This window comes from Bufo gargarizans, chromosome 1 (assembly GCF_014858855.1).
Source record: "Bufo gargarizans isolate SCDJY-AF-19 chromosome 1, ASM1485885v1, whole genome shotgun sequence".
Lineage (NCBI taxonomy): Eukaryota > Metazoa > Chordata > Amphibia > Anura > Bufonidae > Bufo > Bufo gargarizans.
The window spans coordinates 506,930,019-506,950,037 of NC_058080.1; positions in this window are offsets into that span (position 1 = coordinate 506,930,019).

Below are 20,019 nucleotides of genomic sequence, written 5' to 3' on the forward strand. Positions count from 1 at the left end.
CACCCCATATGTGGCCATAAACTACTGTACGGCCACACAGCGGGGCGTAGAGTGAAAGGTGCGCCGTATGGTTTTTGGAAGCCAGATTTTGCTGGACAGTTTTTTTGACACCATGTCCCATTTGAAGCCCCCTGATGCACCCCTAGAGTAGAAACTCCATAAAAGTGACCCCATCTAAGAAACTACACCCCTCAAGGTATTCAAAACTGATTTTACAAACTCCGTTAACCCTTTAGGTGTTGCACAAGAGTTATTGGCAAATGGGGATGAAATTTGAGAATTTCATTTTTTTGCCTAATTTTCCATTTTAACCCATTTTTTCCACTAACAAAGCAAGGGTTAACAGCCAAACAAGACTGTATCTTTATTGCCCTGACTCTACTGTTTACAGAAACACCCCATATGTGGCCATAAACTACTGTACGGCCACACAGCGGGGCGTAGAGTGAAAGGTGCGCCGTATGGTTTTTGGAAGCCAGATTGTGCTGGACAGTTTTTTGACACCATGTCCCATTTGAAGCCCCCCTGATGCACCCCTAGAGTAGAAACTCCATAAAAGTGACCCCATCTAAGAAACTACACCCCTCAAGGTATTCAAAACTGATTTTACAAACTTTGTTAACCCTTTAGGTGTTGCACAAGATTCAATGGAAAATAGAGATACAATTTCAAAATTTCACTTTTTTGGCAGATTTTCCATTTTAATATTTTTTTTCCAGTAACAAAGCAAGGGTTAACAGCCAAACAAAACTCATTATTTATGGCCCTGATTCTGTAGTTTACAGAAACACCCCATATGTGGTCGTAAACTACTGTACGGGCACACGGCAGGGCGCAGAAGGAAAGGAATGCCATACGGTTTTTGGAAGGCAGATTTTGCTGGACTGGTTTTTTGACACCATGTCCCATTTGGAGCCCCCCTGATGCCCCCCTAGAGTAGAAACTCAATAAAAGTGACCCCATCTAAGAAACTACACCCCTCAAGGTATTCAAAACTGATTTTACAAACTTTGTTAACCCTTTAGGTGTTGCACAAGATTCAATGGAAATAGAGATACAATTTCAAAATTTCACTTTTTTGGCAGATTTTCCATTTTAATATTTTTTTCCTGTAACAAAGCAAGGGTTAACAGCCAAACAAAACTCATTATTTATGGCCCTGATTCTGTAGTTTACAGAAACACCCCATATGTGGTCCTAAACTACTGTACGGGCACACGGCAGGGTGCAGAAGAAAAGGAATGCCATACGGTTTTTGGAAGGCAGATTTTTGCTGGACTGGTTTTTTGACACCATGTCCCATTTGAAGCCCCCCTGATGCACCCCTAGAGTAGAAACTCCAAAAAAAGTGACCCCATTTTAGAAAGTACGGAATAGGGTGGCAGTATTGTTGGTACTAGTTTAGGGTACATATGATTTTTGGTTGCTCTATATTACACTTTTTGTGCGGCAAGGTAACAAGAATAGCTTTTTTGGCATGTTTTTTTTTTTTGTTATTTACAACATTCATCTGACAGGTTAGATCACGTGGTAATTTTATAGAGCAGGTTGTCACGGACGCGGCGATACCTAATATGTATACAATTTTTTTTATTTATGTAAGTTTTATACAATAACTTCATTTTGAAAACCAAAAATTGTTTAGTGTCTCCATAGTCTAAGAGCCATAGTTTTTTCAGTTTTTGGGTGATTATCTTGAGTAGGGTCTAATTTTTTGCGGGGTGAGATGACAGTTTGATTGGCACTATTTTGGGGTGCATATGACTTTTTGATCGCTTGCTATTACACTTTTTGTGACGTAAGATGGCAAAAAATTGCTTTTTTTTACACAGTTTTTTTTTTTTTTTTTTTACGGTGGTCACCTGAGGGGTTAGGTCAGTGATATTTATATAGAGCCGGTCGATACGGACGCGGCGATACCTAATATGTATACTTTATTTTTATTTATGTACATTTTACACAATGATTTTATTTTTGAAACCAAAAAAAAATCATGTTTAGTGTTTCCATAGTCTAAGAGCCATAGTTTTTTCAGTTTTGGGCGATTATCTTGAGTAGGGTCTCATTTTTGCGGGATGAGATGACGGTTGATTGGTACTATTTTGGCGTACATGCGACTTTTTTGATCACTTTTATTACCTTTTTTGGGAAGTAAGGTGGGCAAAATTTCAATTTTCTCATAGTTTTTATTTTTTTATTTTTATGGCGTTCACTGTGCGGGGAAAGTAACATGACCATTTTATAGATCAGGTCGTTACGGACGCGGCGATACCTAATATGTGTAGTGTATTTTATTTTTTTAATTTTTATTCAGTGATAAATGTTTTTTTTTTTTATCTTAACTTTTTTCACTTTTTATTTGATTTTTTTGACCCAGACCCACTTGGTTCTTGAAGATCCAGTGGGTCTGATGTCTGTAAAATACAGAACAGAACCTATATTGGTTTCTGCACTGTATTTTACTTACACTGAACAGGTCTATGCTTTCAGCACAGATCTGTTCAGCACCATGGCAGCAGGACGCCTGATCAGGCGTCCTGTTGCCATGGGAACCTTCCCCGTCTGCTCAGTTATGGTCAGAACTTCGCAGACGGGGAAGGGTAAGGACGGGGTTCTGGGGGGGCTGTCTGGGGGCTCTCTCCTTCTCCCATCGGGGGGCTGCAAAGGCACAGCAGCCCCCCGTCGGAGAGGGAGGGAGCTCCCTCTTACTGTTAACCTTTTCCATACAGCGGTCCGTACGGACCGCTGTATGGAAAGGGTTAAACGGCTGACATCGCATCAACGATGTCAGCCGTTTATACCAGGGTGCCAGCAATGTGCTGGCACCCTGGTATACCCACTGTACACCAACGATTATGCAATGGGAGGCGGGCGGGGGATCGCGATCCACGCCTGCCGCACCGCCCGCCTCCCGCAACGCCCCCACTGCATGCGACACCCCCCCTGCACCACCCGCCGCCATCAAATCGTGCAGGGGTGCAGGGGGGGGGTTAAACAATATTGATTCGGGCACTCTGAGTTTCTTGATCCCCGCGGTCAGGGACCGCGGGGATCAGAACTGGTAAAAAAGCGCAGCAAACCGCAGGTCTGAATTGACCTGCGGTTTTCTGCGATCGCCGATACGGGGGGGTCAAATGACCCCCCCCCTGCGTTGTTACGGGATTGCCGGCTGAAGGATTGCAGCCGAAATCCCGTTCCGATTAACCCCAGCGGCGCCGGAATTAGATTTAAGTTAGGACGTACCGGTAAGCTCCCTTGGTCCTAAGGACTTCGGGAAATAGGGCGACCGGTCGCCCCTATGTCCTTAAGGGGTTATGGTATTATCAGAAAACACTGGTCAATCTTGACTAGTAATCTGAAACATTAAAGAATTCACCGTACCACCACTTATGTCCCATCGGCATCCACCAAACCTTCGTGATAGGTTGGCGAAGGCCGAGGTATCTAACAAGAGAAAGGTACAAACATACATTGGTACCAAGAGGCTAGGTTTCTATCTCTGTCTCAATTGTATTCTTGTCCTTATATGTTAAAAAGAGCAACTTTTATCACACCCACATTGGGGACACATCAATGATATTCGTCACTTTCTCACTTGTGACAGTTCATACAATGGTTACCTGCTTCAGTGCCTTGTGGCCTACTCTATGTGGATGTAGACAAGGGGACCTGACACGAGATTAAACCAACATAGGTACACTATCGGCAAAAAAGAAAAGATTTACCTGTCCCCAAGCATTTGTTGATTTTTGGACATAAAGAAAATGATCTCAAATTCAGAATTTTGATCACATTCCACCCTTAAAGAAGGGGGGAGATAGAGAGTTGTACTTAAGCAGAGAGAACTCCAATGGATTCATGATTACAGACCCTTAAACCCAAGGGCCTCAATACTGAGTTCAAGTGGAGTCTCTTCGGTTGAGGTTGGGCCTCATTCTATATCCAGTGGTGGTTGAATTTCTTTATTAGTTCTTGCTGTTAGGTAATATGAATGATGTCTATGATTAAGCTGTTTTATAATTTTTTTTACATATACCTTACAGCTATTTTCTGCTTTTTTTTTTAGATCAACATTTACTTTGTCATCTCTAGTCTGCTGCTTCCTGTTGGTTTCCGTATTGAGAGACATAAGATCATTACATTTATTATTCAAGGTCTGCTCTCCTGGGGATTACAATTGCAACAAATGGATTTCTCTCTTCCTTAGACACAGGGTTTTGGAATTATGTTCATACATGTTACTTTCTTCCATGAGCGGCTTTGTTGTTGGGTTGATTTTAATAAAGTGCCCAGAAATGCTGATCTCTGTGATCTTGGAGTTTTTGGGATTATTAGTTTGGTCCCGGGTTGAGGGACACAAACTGTGCCCCCTAATGGGGGACCATAAAGAGGTGGGTGGAACTATGCCATTGATCCTGACTAGTGGCCCCACCTTATCCCTTTATATATCCTTTCTTATTGTGAGATGTGTTAAGCCCACGGACAGTGGTTATCACACCTCCCTCTTTAATATTGTTCTTTATGCACCCCATTATTGTCCCCATGAATCTATAATGAGTATTGACTCCAGATTATGGAGTATACTGCCATGTTGGAGGTTATACTCCTTTATATATTATAAGTTCCTGTGTCTGATTATTATTTTTAATCAAGATGGGTTGTAAGATATTCAATATTCAATTATATTCAGATATTCAATATTTACAATCTATCTTTAAGTATTGTATCCTCAGGTGGTCATTCCTTGTACTCGGTCTATCTGGTATAGCTGATGAGGACTGCGCATGTCAGGCTTTGACAGTGCTCCCTTCTCCTTACTTGGCGTCCTTGTCGATTCTCTAGGAGCACACACATGATTGGGCGGTGACGCTCTTTGGAGCGCTCACGCGACCAGCGAGATGACGCTCCTCAGTCCCGTGAGGCTTGCCACTGGTAACACAAGACTGGCGCTGCCGTGACACGCGCACTGCCTCATGGAGGCCGCATCTCTCACACTAGGAGCCACCAACGATGTAACAGGTGTTTTGTATATATTATACATTACAGCTGCTGCTGATTTTATTGCACTTGGCACTTTATACAGGTGATGTCACTGATTTATGCACAGGCACTTTACAATATCGTTTACCTTATACCTCATACCTTATAAGGATGAATTTATACATGAATTACTAGTTGTTATGAAATATAGTTATCACATTATTAATCATTGATGCACTTAAATGCAATAGAGTCCTGTAATGCAAACTGTCCTTTGTTTTACTTTAAATTCTTTATCTGACACAAAAATGTCTCTTTATGCCAAATCCTATATACAATGATAAGTAATAAAAGGAAAGCTCTGACCTTATTCTGAAGAGCAGGATACTGTGATGTGAAGGTTGCTGGAACAAATGTCTGTCTTCAAGGAGACTTGTCTTTCTTGATGTGATGTGCTGCGCTGTGCTGCGTTGCGCTGACTTGCGATGCTCTGTGCAGACTTGCAAAGCTTTGTGATAACTTGCGATGATCTGTGATGACTTGCGATGCGCTGGCTTGGATACGCTGCTGCAGGCTTTGGGCCTAGTGGCGGGAAACTAGCTGACTGCAGTACGTGGTCTCTCTGTGGATAGTGGTGCAGGCACTCTAGCCTCCCAACATGCGTCTCTTTCTCTCTCTAGGGATCGCAGGAGGGTTGGCGCTCTTTCTCTGACTACCTTGCCTTTCCGTTCTGCCACTTTAACAGTCTGCTGCAGTTTGACTAATGCACACGTTCTATGGCCTCTATGTTAGCTCCGCTGAGGTGTCTTTGCTTGCTCACTCAGGGAACAGTTGCTGCGCGGTTGTATATGCTGGTTCTCTAATGCGCTCTTCACTGTGCAAGTTGAGGAGCGCTATCACTTCGCCCTCTGAGTGTAATAGTTCCACTGTGGCAGGCGCAGCACTATGAAGTGCCTTTTGCGCTGTGGCATTAGAAGAATTTTGATATATCTGACTTTTAATATAACCAGATTGTCTAGTACTCTGTAATTCCTCTAGCGCCGTTCTATGGAAACAGTAGGTTTAAAGAGCACACCAAATGCTTTAAATAACTTCTTTATTAACTTCAACTTTGCTTCATATATAGCACTGCTGCCTCCGCAGCAGATAGTCCATGTACATAACACGTTTTGAATAAAGTATCATAAAATGGCGGTATGCATACGATGGTGGTTCAACTGTTCAATCATGTCCTTCAACATAAAATGGTGGATATACTTCCGGTTCCGGCGCGCACATGAATAGCCGCTAGTAAGAGGAGCTCCGCTCGGCCGGCCCAAAATTTGTGGAACCGCCGCTTATCGGGGCTGAGGACTATCCCCACAAACCCCCCAAAAACAACAGGGGGCCACCCATGGAAAAGTTTGTGGTCAGAGGCGGTTCGCAGAAGGAGGTTCAGACAACACTCCCGACAGGAGACGATCTAAAAGCCAAGGGCAAGTTGGCGCCGGTGGCCGAGAAACGCCACAGGTTTACCCGCTCTGTCAACTCAGAGAAGTACTGAGGCTTCCGGCTCGGAAGATGAAGAGGTGGAATGCGGTCACCTCCCGAAAGGGGATATAACAGCCTTGCGTAAAACTATGGCCATAGAAGTGGCGAAACTCCTGGCTCCAGATATAAAAGCCTCTCTAGAGGCCACAGTCGCCACGGGTCTACAAAAGCTGCAAAATGAAGTGGCACAACATACCTCCCAGATCACCGAGGTGCAACAAAGAGTGGTGCTAGTCGAGGAAGAGCTAGAGAGGGCTCAAAACAACATCAGTGACCTCCTGCGAAATAATCAATTCCTGAGGGAGAAGATCTGGGACAAATTGATGCAAGATATCTAGATGTCACCATGTGAGATACATGGTTTCTTGTTCAGAATGGTTTCTCCTGCCGAGATCTTTAAACTAAAAATCAACTATGAGAGTAGCAACATGGAATGTTAAAGGCCTACAGTCCCCCACTAAATGAATGGCAGTGCTGCGCCATCTTAAAAAACTTAAAATTGATGTCGCATTTCTGAAGAGGACCCATTTGGAAGAAGTAGATTTTGTAAGGATGCAGAGATTATGGGTGGTCAAGTGGTGGGCTCGCCCTCAACAGGCAAAAAAGCGGGAATAATGATTCTGTTGCATAAACGTCTGCGCTATGATATCTTAGCAATGTCAACAGACAAACAGGGGAGATGGATGCGTTTATGTCTAGATTCACCAGTAGGGCAGATAGTAATGCATAATGTTTATGCCCCGAATGATTCCCAGGCGGTCTTTTGTAAGGCGCTAGAGAGGGACATCCTGACGGAAGTTTTGCAAATGTTATTGGTGGGGGAGACTTTAATCGGGTACATAGAGAGCAGGATGATAGGAAGAGGAGGGTTCCTGGTACTGCTATCAAACAAAGTAAAAAACAGACGCTACTCCCGTTATTACAGAGTACAGGGCTACATGATACATGGCGGGTACCACCATACCGAAGACCGGGAATATACCCACTACTCGTGTGCCCAGGGGTCATGGTCCAGGATTGATTATCTTTTGTCATCATCCAGATTGTTGACCAAAGTTCAGAGGATAATGTTGGTCTCGGACCATGCCCCGGTGATAATGGATCTCATGGACACTGTTCCCAGAGGTCAGGATTACACGTGGAGAATGCCCCAACATTTGTCCAAAGATAAGGATTTCAAGACAGACAAAGGTTGGTGGTGGGAATACGCGCAGGACAATGCGGACCATATGACAAATCAGGGTCTATTCTGGGATGCGGCAAAGGCGGAACTGAGAGGCAGAATAATGTCATATACGATAGGGAAGAAGCGGGAGGAGAGGAAAAGGCTTGATGAAGCCACGGTGCAGGTACGGAGAGCGTACACCGAATTCCTTCAAAATCCCACTGACTCAAATAAATTACATAACTTTGACTACTGTCAGGAAAGACGTGAAAAGTGGGTCGGAGATTATCAAAGGGCTAAGTTCTTTCGCTTGGGTAATAAAGCCGGGCGTTTACTAGCCAACTTAACGTGCCCCTTTGCTAAGCAGCCGACGTTACATCCCCTAAAAGATAACTAGGGAAGTTATATACCCAACCAAAAGATATAGTAGAAATCCTAGGTGAATTTTACCAGACGTTGTATTCCAGTGACTCCTTTGATCCGATGGCAGCAAGGGATCTCTTGGACCAGGCTGACCTACCACGATTACCTACAGATGTGTTAGAAACCCTAAACTGTGAAATACAGGAAGAAGAGGTAGGGGCGACCATAAAATCTCTATCAAATTGTAAAGCACTGGGGCCCGACGGGTTCCCCGCGGAATTTTACAAAACAATGCACCAAAATTGGTCCCGACTTTGACCAGGATGTTTAATGACATTATGGGAGGGGGGAGTTTACCCGGCACGGGCAAGATGGCCTATATCAAGATTCTCCCAAAACCGGGAAGGGACTTAACCCAACCAAGTGCGTACAGACCGATATCCTTCATTAATCAGGATGTCAAGATCCTATCCAAAATCTTGGCTAATAGGTTAGCCATCTGTGTACCTGGACTAATCGGCTCCCACCAGGTAGGATTCATGAAGGGCAGATCAGCGGTAACCAATGTTCGTAAAGTCCTAGCCGCCCTAAGTACAAATAGGGAGCTTAAAGATGGGCCATTTCCAGCGTTGTTTGCAATTGATGCGAGAAGGCGTTCGATAATGTTAGCTGGCAATGGCTGGACATGGTGCTAGACAGGTTTAATATTAGGGGCATTTTAGGAACTACTTGACGGCGCTTTATGACAATCCTCAGGCGAGGAGTGAATATACCAGGCTTCTTATCCAAACCTATTACACTCAGCAAAGGAACGCGTCAGGGATGCCCCTTATCCCCATTACTCTTTAATTTGGCGATGGAACCCCTGGCAAGATGGCTGCTGAGATAAGTTGTTTTGCTGATGGCATCCTGTTATATCTGGGAGCCCCCCGAGCTGCAGCTGGACAGGATATTAGAAGCACTAGCTGCTTATGGGAAGGTGACAGGGTATAAGAATCAACGTGGGACAAGAGCCAGCTACTGTTTTTAGGACATAAGCCTCAATGGGGGAGCCAAATGAAAAATGGGGTGGAGATTCGGAAGGACTATCTGACCTACCTGGGCATCAAGAAAGGGCGTACCCCGAACTCAATATATACACTGAATTATCCCCCTCTCTTCTTGAAAATAGAAAGGGAATTAGACAAATGGCAGGAGTTACCCCTGTCCCTATGCGGTAGAGCACATTTAATTAAAATGATAAGTTTTACAAAGTTACTTTATTCCGCTCCAAACAATTCCGCTATTGCTAAAACACACAGACGTCACAAGGATGCAGAGAGCGTTTAACCGCTTCCTGTGGAAAGCTAAAAGCCTTGTATTGCCTATGCTAAACTGACAATGCTAAAGTACGAAGGGGGGTTGCAACTTCCAAATATACGCCATTATAACCTGCATCATTATTTAGACACATACGAGACTGGGTGTGGGGAACGGACCACTACTCTGCGATTTTGTTCGAGAAAGAACTGGCCGGCAGGGAGAACTTGGAAGCCCTATTACACTTCAAGATAAGGGATATCCCGCCATCAATTAAGCAGGCTGTTTTATTATAAGACACCATAATGGCCGTGGAAGGCGATTAGAAAAATCTATGGTCTCCCCTACTATATATCACCTATATTACCATTGTGGTCGCTACCGGCATTTCCCCAAGGCAGGGAGAATAGCTTATTCCAGGTATGGAAAAACAAAAACATTATGAGGCTCAGTGACCTGCTACAGCATAACAGTCTCCAGTGGCTGTCCTGGGAACAGGTGAAAGGAAAAATGACCTTCAAGACACACATTATCTCCCCTATCAGCAAGTTGAAGCTATTGCAAAGCACAGGCGAACTCATTGGGTGACTCGATAGGCTGGCATGGTTTGCTGCTTTGCTAGCAGATGAGATTTTCTCCCATGTCTTAGTCAGACCTGCACAAAACACTCCATAATATCCAGACGATAGGCCTAGTAAAAGGGGCCTATAACCGTGGGAAAGTGAACTGTCAGACCAAAACACTTGGGAAAAAAATGAGGGAGGGTCTCGAGTTGGGGCGGCGGGCAAATATAATGAACAGTGGAGAGAACGCAACTAAGACTTATGCATAGGGCGACTATGCCTTTAATCTATCGTATCGAGATGCACCCGCCCATTATCTACGAGAATACCCCAAGTGTGATCTCCCAAGGGCTGGACTCCTGCATGCTATATGGGAGTGTCCAAAAATACGATCGCTGTGGCAACAAGCAGTGGCGACAATAGAAGAGGTCTGGGGAGAGATAGTGGGACTAACGCCCCAACAATGTATCTTCCACTATATACCCAAAAATCAGGACGAACAAATAGGAGCAGTGGTTAACAAGGGAGGGGTACATCTTTTATTGATGTCAGTGAAAAAGTCTCTTTTACGACACTGGTTGAGAGTGGAAGTGCCGTCATGGGACGAGGTGATTGGGACAATGAAGGATGTCCTCTATTTGGAAAGGCTAGAGGTGGAACAAGACAAAGAACAGTTAGTTGGGAAATTCATAAAAAATGGAAGAGTTTTGTAGAGGAGTTTTTGTCCTTTTGCGAAATCAAAGAGCTGATGGCCCCATTCAAGCTGGTACCTGGAAGCGCAACTTGCAAACAGATTGGGAAGCTGGAAACATAATGTAACGTGAGAGATCTTCAGGCTCATGGTGTGATGGACATTCTTTAAAGTGGCATACAGTGACCAGACTAGTGTTCCTGGGTTGGGTGGTATTGGGAGGGGGGAGGGAGTTTGGGCCAGGGGAGGGGGAGTGGGTGGGAAGTGGGGATAAATATTGTAAAAAATGAGTAGAGAACTATGCAGTGATATTTGTCTGTACAATCCACATATATTGTCCTGTACCATGTATGACATCTGCTGGCATGTTTATGTATGGTTCCTCTCACTTCAATAAAGAGATGATTTAAAAAAATATATATTTTCTTGAGTATCTGTACTCCTCACTTTAAGTTATTTAAGCACGTTATGATCTCTCTGAGAGATATATCTGAGGTCTAATAGTTCTGCTTGCTCAACTTGGTTTGCAGTATGCAATTGCTTATGATCTGGTATGATCAGTTCGCAGTTTGTATGCAATTTGTATGGAATCTGGTTTGTATGCTTGCAATTTGTAGCTTGCAATTTGTAATTGGTGGAACTGTAAGTAAACACACATATAACTGGTTCAGTACAGTTCTAATCACAATACTAAGGCCTCTTTCACACTTGCGTTGTCCGGATCCGGCGTGTACTCCACTTGCCGGAGGTACACGCCGGATCCGGAAAAACGCAAGTGAAACTGAAAGCATTGAAGACGGATCCGTCTTCAAAATGCTTTCAGGTTACTATGGCAGCCAGGAGGCTATTAAAGTCCTGGTTGCCATAGTAGGAGCGGGGGCGGAGGAGCGGCATACTTAAAGCCCGCGGCTAACTGGGGCTCCGGGGCGCTCCAGAATCACATCGAGCGCCCCATGCGCATGGATGACGTGCCATGCGATCATGTCATCCATGCGCTGGGCGCCTGCCCTGATGTCACTCTGGAGCGCCCCGGGAGCCGCACGGACGGTAAGTATGCTGCTCCCCACTACACTTTACCATGGCTGCCAGGACTTTAGCGTCCGGCAGCCATGGTAACATTGAGAAAAAGCTAAACGTCGTATCCGGCAAGCCGCGAAACGCGTTTAGCTTAAGGCCGGTCAGGATCAATGCCTTTAAATGGGCATTAATTCCGGATCCGGCCTTGCAGCAAGTGTTCAGGATTTTTGGCCGGAGCAAAAAGTGCAGCTGCAGTATTTTCTCCGGCCAAAAAACGTTCCGTTCCGGAACGGAGACATCCTGATGCATCCTGAACGGATTTCACTCTATTCAGAATGCATGAGGATAATCCTGATCAGGATTCTTCCGGCATAGAGCCCCGACGACGGAACTCTATGCCGGAAGACAGGAACGCAAGTGTGAAAGAGCCCAATATGAAGGCATTACATAACGTTCTTTAAATACCTCTTTCCAGCCCTAGGTGTGAATTTCCCCATGGGGGGTGTCCGGGGGTGGGGCTGTGTGGGCTGGCTGTGGATTGGTAAAATACTCTTGCTGGTTGTGAGAAGCTGGCTGTGATGATCTAGACTTCTGCCAGACAACAACAGATTAACATCTATGCTTGCTGTTGTTCTCTGCTGGGTCACTGAGCTTACTATTACATTACAAAATTAATCTTACAGTCATATTATCTTTTGCTGCTTCTGTGAACCAAAATATAAACTGTGGTATTATGACATCCAAAACATGATGTCACAGGAAATACTTCTGATTTTGTTCTTAACACTATAAACATAGAAACTGTATTAAGGCTATTGGCAGGTCTAGCAGTATACACATATAAGCTATCTAGCAACCAAGGACAGGTCTTAGCTGGCCAGCTACAATAACTGTTGTACTTTAGCCGTCCGCTCTCTCTTGAGTCTAGCTCCATTTTCAGGGCGTAGTCTTAAGGCTAATGGGCCCTGGTGCAAGAGTTCAGCTTGGGCCCCCCCTTCCTTCAGTACTTTGTGGCAAGGGACAGGGAAACACATAGCCTTAGTTCCACCTGAGGCAAAAATTGAAACGGGCCCCAAAATTCTTGACCTAACCCGTTCCCTTCAGCCAGAGGTGTAACTTGACCAGCATGTACTGTCAAGAATACCAGTGTCCTCTTATATGGCACAAGGGTCTTTGGGCCCCCTCAGGCTCCTGGGCCCGGGTAGCGACTGCTACCTCTGCACCCCCTATAGCTACGCCACCTGTCCATTTGAATAAATACCCCTCGTAGTACACATTTAGTGCTCCCCATTGCAGAGGAAGAGCCGTAGGATCCAATGAATGATCCATTGGGAAACCCTTAACGGCGGATTCCAGATGCCCCAAACACACACTGTCACAAAGGAGAGCCTCATTTGGGCGCCAAGTCCACTCCCAAGCCACCAGTCCTGGTAATTCCAAGATAGGAATATTGGGGAGTGGTCAGACCAGATGGAGGTCCCTATATGTGAGTTTGGGTGGAAGTTCAGTGCATGGTGAGAGATCAGGAACATGTCCAGCTTCTGCAAGATTGATGGGCTGTGGAAAAATAGGTGTAGTCTCTGTCCTTAGGGTGTAAAATGCGCCTAAGGACAGTTGCCTAGAATGTAATGCTTGTTTTGCTTGAAAGATTGCCGAGCGAGGAACCATTGATTTGCCAATGGAGGAGTCCAATGAGGGTTCCAAGGTCATATTAAAGTCACCCCCCTAGCAGTATGACCCCTTCAGCTAAGGCGTTTAATTTGGACAAAATGTGGACCATGACCATGACAGATCTTGAAGGATTGTTAGAGTAGCCCCATCAACGTAAATGGTAGAGAAGTTGCGGGCCTTTGACATTATTTCTTCCTTAGCTGCAAAATAGTGCAGATGGCAAATTACATCTCTGAGCTTGGAGGGATCTGGGTTGATGGGAGCCAGCGTTCTATGAGCTCTATCTATCTCTAGACGCTTAGAGACCGGTTGCTCCAGTATGGTGCTAAATAGGAAGTGTTGGGATCAAGTCCTCTGTTTTGGTAGATTCAGGGAGGCCTCTTATTCTAACATTATTTCTCCTGTTGTGGTTCTCTATATCATCATGAAGGAGGTATAGCTGGCATATATGACTGTCTCTAGTTTCCTCCTGGGCCATCAATTCATCTACTTTAGCAGAGGTATGATCATGCATGAAGGCAACCTCCTCAACATTCTCCAATATAGCTTGCACATTGGCTTTCACTGCTGATAGCTCCTGCTTATAGGAGTTTTCTAATCTCTCCACAAACCTCTCCATTTCTTGGTGTGTCAGGAGAAGTTTCATATGTTCTCTTCAATCCCATTAAGTATCTGGGGGGGCCCCGCTCTGACATTTTGGCAGAATCAAGCACCCTTGCGTACCTGAAAGGAGCTGTGAGGCCAAGCTGGCACTCCAAGATGGCGGCGACTGCGTGGGAGAGCGCTGTGGCAAAGGGTCCAGCGGCATTGACGGGAAGGCCAGAGAGGACCCCGAAGTAACATGCTCCGGTGTGGAGGTATGTCTCACTGATTCAGCGGTCGGCTCTGCTGGTTTTAGGGCCGCAATAGGCTGCTGGGTCGGGCAGAAAGGTGCGACGTCTGAATTACGGCCTGCTGTAGTCGCGTCTCGGGCCGCTCCATTTGTGAAGAAGCGGTGAATGCCGCTTTGCTCCCCTGAAGTCCCTGTTGAGTGATTGCCAGCGAGGGAGCCTTTTCTTGTCCTCACCATTGGTGCCCTCAAAGGATTCTGGAGCGGGTTACCATGGAGAATCTCAGCCTTGTTAGCTCCTGTGTGGTGCGTCCTCATTCCGCCATAATCAGAACAGGCCCCCAATTTTAAAATTGAATACACAATAGTGCAGTGCAATACAAAAGGAAATTGTCAGATAGAAGGTAAAAACAAAAATATACATACATTAACAATGCAGTAAACAGATAAAATAAAAGGGATAAAATACTGAATATTGGCTTACTAAGATGCAGCAGTTATATTCCGGCTCTGGGGACAGCTGGGGATACGGGCAGTCACTCCAAACAATGTGGATCCCCAAATGGCTGACAATTAACTGTTCCAAACCACCCATTTTTATCCCCCCTCAGCCGGGGTGTGTGCTGTGATGGAACCTCCCTCCTTTTCGGTCCGGCCTTCTGGGACGTCTGATATTATTCAGGTTTTTGCCCCACCTTCCAAAATGGCTGACAAATGTGGCAATATAAATCACAGCGATTTCTCACCACATGTCAGTGACTGTGGGTACAGGTAAGTTCCCATAATCTGAGTCGCCTCGTCCTGGTCATAGAGACACCAAATATGATCGAGTTATGATTTCCAGAAGCCCAGATCCTGAATACTGAGAAATGCCTCCTGTCCAGTATGGTGTGTCCAGATTCTCTGCGAAGCCCATGTCAGGCTGAACACAATTACTAAAGTTATGAGGATGTGGGTGTTATGAGGTTGGAGTTAAGGCTTCTCATATTATTTAATCTACCTACTGCATGGCTTAGACCCAGGGTACACCTAGCCTTTCTTCTGCCTGAGGCAAAAATTTAAAAAGCAATTCCCCCCCCCCCCCCCCCCCCCCCCAAACCAAATTCTCAATCTAACCCCTTCCCTCCTAACATTATGTATATCAGTACAGAACATACAGGTTAATACAGCGCCCCATACTGTACCTCTTACATCCAGTGATGCCTCCTTTGATGTAGATGTTCTCTTTCCTCATCTTCTTATCACACCAGACCACCATTTTTCAGCCATTTCTTGTCTCTGCAGTTTGACAAAAAATCTTTACTACTTTTCCATCATCCTCCCATCTTCTGGACAAATCATCCTACCACCCCCAATACTGTGCCGCTGTGCTCCCCAATATTATACTGCAGAACCAGATAAACCTCCTGATAATACTGGTACCACACAATCATTATTGGAATGCAGTGTCCTAAAATAACTGCCCCTGTAAATAGTGCCCCTTACACTAATAGTGCAAACATAACGTCCCCCAAAAATAATTGTGGTAAGCTAATACTGTGCCAAAGTGCCTCCACAGTAATAGTGCTCCCAAAAGTCCCACCAATAGTAGTAATTCTCTGCTAGAGCACACATGGTAGTTAGTGTTGAGCGAGCATGCTTGGCCGAATACCAGTTCGGCTCGAGCATCGCTATACTCGGCACATGGCGGTACTCGGCCGAGTACCGCATGTGCTCGAGCCAATGCTCGAGTCTCCTCCCTGCACGTTTCGCGGCTGCTAAGCAGCCAATAAACGTGCAGGTAAGTACTGCTCCTCACTGTAATGCCAGTAGCTATGTTGGCTACTGGCATTACAGTGATTAGCTGGCCGAAATGCATCAACGGGTGCTATATAGCACCCGATGACGCGTATTCGGCTCATTCAGTCAGGGAGAGCTGAGCATAGGAAGGGACAGAGAGTGTAGGGAGTGTAATTGAATTAAATTTTTCTACAAAAACGTTTCATAGACCCAAAAGTCCTTGTAAGGACTATTGTGTGTGACAGCAGCAATATATGTTTGCAGCACAACCTGCACTAAATTGCTCAGTGTTAGGGATAGCTGTGCATAGGAAGGGACAGACAGTGTAGGGAGTGTAATAGGAAGATTTTTATACAAACAATTTTCTTAGAGACCCAAAAGTCCTTTTCTATTGGGACTATTGTGTGTGACAGCATCAATATATATTTTTTAGAGCATCCTGCGCAAAATGCCGAGTAATAGGCCGCTGCGTCACATCTCCTTTGTAAATTGTGCGCATCCCTAAAATATCAGTGACATCTAGTGCAGTTTTTCCGTAGACGGTGTCCCCTGCGGACACTTAAATTATCCACGCCACATCTCCTGTTTAAAGTGTGCGCATCCCTGAAATATCAGTGACATCCAGTGCACTTTTTCCGTAGACGGTGTCCGCTGTGGACAGTTAAATTATCCGCACCACATCTCCTGTTTAAAGTGTGCTCATCCCTAAAATATCAGTGACATCCAGTGCAGTTTTTACATAGACGGTGTCCGCTGTGGACAGTAAAATATTCTGCGCCACATCTTCTGTTTAAAGTGTATGCATCCCTAAAATATCAGTGACATCCAGTACACTTTTTCCGTAAACGGTGTCCCCTGCGGACAGTTAAATTATCTGCGCCACATCTCCTGTTTAAAGTGTGCGCATCCCTAAAATATCAATGATATCCAGTACACTTTTTCCGCAGACGGTGTCCCCTGCGGACACTTAAATTATCCGCGCCACATCTCCTGTTTAAAGTGTGCACATCCCTAAAATATCATTGACATCCAGTACACTTTTTCCGTAGATGTGTCCCCTGTGGACAGTTAAATTATCCGCGCCACATCTCCTATTTAAAGTGTGCGCATCCCTAAAATATCAGTGACATCCAGTGCACTTTTTCCGCAGACAGTGTCCCCTGCGGACACTTAAATTATCCGCGCCACATCTCCTATTTAAAGTGTGCGCATCCCTAAAATATCAGTGACATCCAGTGCACTTTTTCCGTAAACGGTGTCCCCTGCAGACAGTTAAGTTATCCGCGCCACATCTCCTGTTTAAAGTGTGCGCATCCCTAAAATATCAGTGACATCCAGTGCAGTTTTTCCGTAGACGGTGTCCCCTGTGGACAGTTAAATTGTCCGCGCCACATTTCCTGTTTAAAGTGTGCGCATCCCTAAAATATCAGTGACATCCAGTGCAGTTTTTCCGTAAACGGTGTCCCCTGCGGACAGTTAAATTATCTGCGCCACATCTCCTGTTTAAAGTGTGCGCATCCCTAAAATATCAATGATATCCAGTACACTTTTTCCGCAGACGGTGTCCCCTGCGGACACTTAAATTATCCGCGCCACATCTCCTGTTTAAAGTGTGCACATCCCTAAAATATCATTGACATCCAGTACACTTTTTCCGTAGATGTGTCCCCTGTGGACAGTTAAATTATCCGCGCCACATCTCCTATTTAAAGTGTGCGCATCCCTAAAATATCAGTGATATCCAGTGCACTTTTTCCGCAGACAGTGTCCCCTGCGGACACTTAAATTATCCGCGCCACATCTCCTATTTAAAGTGTGCGCATCCCTAAAATATCAGTGACATCCAGTGCACTTTTTCCGTAAACGGTGTCCCCTGCGGACAGTTAAGTTATCCGCGCCACATCTCCTGTTTAAAGTGTGCACATCCATAAAATATCAGTGACATCCAGTACACTTTTTCCGTAGACGGTGTCCCCTGTGGACAGTTAAATTGTCCGCGCCACATTTCCTGTTTAAAGTGTGCGCATCCCTAAAATATCAGTGACATCCAGTGCAGTTTTTCCGTAAACGGTGTCCCCTGCGGACACTTAAATTTTTTCTTCGGATTTGTGCGTATTATTGTCAGTCTGTAAAAGTGGTGTACTATTCGAACAACAGCAGCGACCTGAGAGTGAGTACAAGATGCATTCAGACACCCTCCCCATGCTGTTCCAGAACAATTTTGGTGGTGTTTCCATCAATTACTGACATTTTCCTATGAACCAGGCACCCTCCCCTCTTCAGAGCAAGGGGTACCTGGCTTAATGCTTGGGTTCTCCCATTGACTTCCATTATACTTGTGTTCGGCCTGAGCGCCCGGGCACCCGAGCACTACGATGCTCGATCAACACTAATGGTAGTAATAGTGCTCCTACAGTGCCTGCAACATGTCCCCAGTGTGCCCCAGAAATAATAATGCTCCCATAGTGCCCATACTAGTAATCATGTTCCCTATAGACCCCAGTAGTAAAATTCTCCTTATAATGTGACAGTGCAAAAATGCCCCCTTATAATGTGTGCCAGTGCAAAAAATACCCCCTTTTAATGCCCCCATTTAAGCTAATGTTCCCATAGTGCCCCTATAGTCTGCCAGTATAAAATGCCCCTATATACTGCCCCCAGTAAATGTCCCCATTTTACTCCTCTCCCCCCTCCCTCCTAGTGCCCACCATAATGTACCAGTATAAAATGCCCCTATATATTGCCCCAGTAGATGCCCTCAGTGTCCCCCTTGATTTGCAAGTATAAAATACCACTTCTTAATCCCCCCCATAGATGACCCCATAGTACTGCTAGTCCCCATAGTACCCACCATAATGTATCCCAGTATAAAATGCCCCTATACAAAGCCCCCATATAAAATACCCCTTCTTTGTGGCCTCAGTAGATGCCCCTATAGTGTTCCCCCCTTCCCCCATATAAAATACCCCTTCTTTGTGGCCTCACTAGATTTCACTATAGTGCCCTCAATAATGTGCCAGTAAGAAAAGCCCCCATAGATGCCCCCATAGTGCCACCCAATAATGTGCCAGTAAAAAGTGCCCCTATAGATGCCCCCCAATCACGTGCCAGTAAGAAGTGCACCCAATCATGTACCAGCAAGAAGTGCCCCCATAGATGCCCCCAATCATGTGCCAGTAAGAAGTGCCCCCAAATCATGTGCCAGTAAGAAGTGCCCCCATAGTGCTCCTCTCCTGCATTGTACCAAATAAATAAACACATATACTTACCTCCATTAGGCCAGCAGCGATGCGATGCAGGCCTCTTCTGACCTGTGTCCCGCACTGTATGGCTCAGGCGGCGCAATGCCTGCGCCTATCAGAGGAACGGGGAAGGGAGACGCCTCTGCAGCACATCCATCTGTATTGCTGTCCTGAGGAAGGCGATACAGATGACTATGGAGATGAGCGCTTCCACAATGGAAGCACTCATCTCCATGTGTCCTGCTGCCACCCCACCAGAGCCGCACCGCCTGAGGCAATCTCCTCACCTCGCCTAATTGGCGGTGCGGCCCTGCTTAGACCACCTGCTGGGTTAGCAGCCGACAGGTCTGTGGTTGCCCTGCATTTTTAGTGTCCTCTTCCAGGTCTTCATTAATATGCCCTATGGCTTGTAAGCAGCAGGCCAGTGCTAAATGGAGTTTCCTCTGAGAATGTGGAATGTTTCACCTCTTTTCAGACTGGTTGGCATCAAGAGGCACAATTTGCATAAGTCTTTAATAGATCAAAAGACACTGACATACAATCAGCTATTGATAATACAAGTTCTGGAGAATCTAAAATCAATCTATCTGTCTATCTAGCTATCATCTATCTACCTCAGATTTTGTTACACACTGTATATTTTTTTAGAAGCACTGGTGTTTGACGCAAACTAAAGATTGGTTGGTGTGCTGCTGAAACAGCTATAAATAATAATTAACCTACCATTATTATAGGCCATCATTCATATAAAGCATGAAAAAAAGAATTTATCACGCAACCTGTCACATTTTATATCTTGGTCCAGAACAGATCATAGAATGGCTAATGTGAAATCACAGGCACCAATCATTTTGATACAATTTAAACCAAATATTATTGCCATTTTATGA